Source organism: Penaeus chinensis, chromosome 43 (assembly GCF_019202785.1).
Source record: "Penaeus chinensis breed Huanghai No. 1 chromosome 43, ASM1920278v2, whole genome shotgun sequence".
Classification (NCBI taxonomy): Eukaryota; Metazoa; Arthropoda; class Malacostraca; order Decapoda; family Penaeidae; genus Penaeus; species Penaeus chinensis.
In genome coordinates, this window is record NC_061861.1 from 17,105,939 (window position 1) to 17,108,438 (window position 2,500).

Sequence of the window (2,500 nt, forward strand, 5' to 3'; positions counted from 1 at the left end):
AGCCTTTGAAGTCAGGGACACTTCTCTGTCTCTTTTCTTCCCTTTTCTTTTTGCTGGTTTACTCTCATCTGAACTTTTTTTTTTTTCTTTCGTTATTATCTCGTTTGTTCTCTCTCTTTAATATTAACTCTCTGTCTTTCTTGACCTTCTCTCTTTTTAATTCTTCTGCTTCTCACTTTTCTCTTTCCTTGTCCTCCTCTCTCTCTCACTCTTTTTCTCTGTCTGTCTGTATCTCTGTCTCTCTCTCTCTCTCTGTCTCTCTCTGTCTCTCTCTCTCTCTCTGTCTTTCTTTCTTTCTTTCTTTCTTTCTTCCTTTCTCTCTCTCTCTCTCTTTCCCTCTCCTTCTCCCTTCCAGTATTTGGCATCCTCCCTCGTAATCCTCCTTTCTCTTACCTCTCTCTCATTCTGTCTCTTCTTCCCATTTCCCAATTTATTTATCTATTTATTCATTTATTCATTTGTTGTTATCTTTATCTTATCATATTATTATTTTTCAGTTTTTGTTGTCATTTACTTTGAGATTGAATGTGTTCTAGCAACTTTTGGGCAAATAGTGTGAGTGTTTATATATATATATATATATATATATATATATATAAACACAATAAAACACATATACACATGCATATATATATATATATATATATATATATATATATATATATATATATATATAAATATATATGTATATACACACATACATATTTATGTGTATATATATATTTGTGTGTGCGTGTGTATGTATATATATATATATATATATATATATATATATATATATATATATATATATATGTATGCATGTATACATGTATATATATGTATATATATATATATATATATATATATATATATATATATATATATATATATATATACGTACACACATACACACACACTAACACACACACACATATACACATGTGTGTGAGTTTATATATATATTTATATGTATATATATATATACATATATATATATATATATATATATATATATATATATATATATATATATATATATATATATATACACACACATATATATTTACACACACACACACACACACATACACACACACAAACACACACACACACACACACAGACACACACACACACGAAGGATTTGAACGCAGGTCAGCAGGACTGGTAGACGAGATCGCTACCGCTGCACCACACAGGGAGGTAAAAAAGTGTTCTCAGCTCACTGGACGGGTTAGGTGTTGTTGGCTCATTGGTGGAAAATCGACCCATCTTAATACGCTTCTCATGTGGCGTCATGTGACCACGTAACTTGGGCCAGCAACTTAAATATGTTGGCAGGGAACGAAAGACAGCTACTTAGACAAATAACTAGGCTGATAGATAAATAAAGAGAGAGATATTACCTCTCGTTTCTAAATACATTACTGATAGCTTAGACGGATATACAATATCTGCCAGTGCTATCGAAAGTGTGTCAGTTACAGGTATTATTTTGACTGCATTGTATCTAGTGGCAAGTCTACATTCCTTAGGTATGCAGACACTTGATATGATTCTGTAAATGCATAAGTGTGAATAACAGATTTCGAGAGGCACTTTCAGATATCATACGTAAGACCGAGCTATCAAAATTGTATGGAGAGATTATACATACTGTCTCACTGTCTGTCTGCCTATCTGCCTGTCTATGTGTATTCCTCTCACTAGCTATCTGCATTTTGATTCCAGGTGACTAATTATTGGGCTGTGCGCGGCAGCTAGATGCAGATCCACACAATTTGGGTAACCGGGGGATCTAAATGCCTTAACATACAGGGCTGTCTTATCCACAAACCCGTATAATCATCACAATAAACCACTGTATATAAACAAACGGAACGACATTAACCTGTATTGCATCTAATACCCTTATGGACTGCGTGTAAAATCCTCGACACAAGCTCTTAAGTTATAGTATACAAATGCTACTTTCATTTATAGCTACATCGGATTGCGTAGATTCGAGACCATGTCAGGGAAGTTCATGCAACTGTATATCAACGGATTATTGTATCATTCTCTCAGATATATGGGTTATTATCGCGATAAGATAACCTGGGAACAAATAGCAGAACTTCAATTATGAGTCATAGATCTTCACTGTGGTTGGAAATATCATCTTTTAGAGAGTAGGCAAAGCATTCAAGAAGAACATCGAAAGGGAGAACAAGAAAATACACGAATATATCTTTCCTTCGTTGTTCAACTCAACCACCACGGATTTGCGTTTTGTCCCCTGTAGTTTTTTTTAAATTTTGTTACATACAGATGGCTCCACATGTGCTCAGCCGGCAAGGAGTCTGTCAGTAGCCCTATTGAACGATCCTGATTTCCCCATTCCTTGAATGTGTTTTTCCTTTTAAGACAATTAATATCGATATTGTTATTACTGTTATTGATATTATGATTATTAATTGTTATTTATATTCTTGGTAACATTTAAGACTATGAAATAATACGAAAGACCCTTTCCAAAAG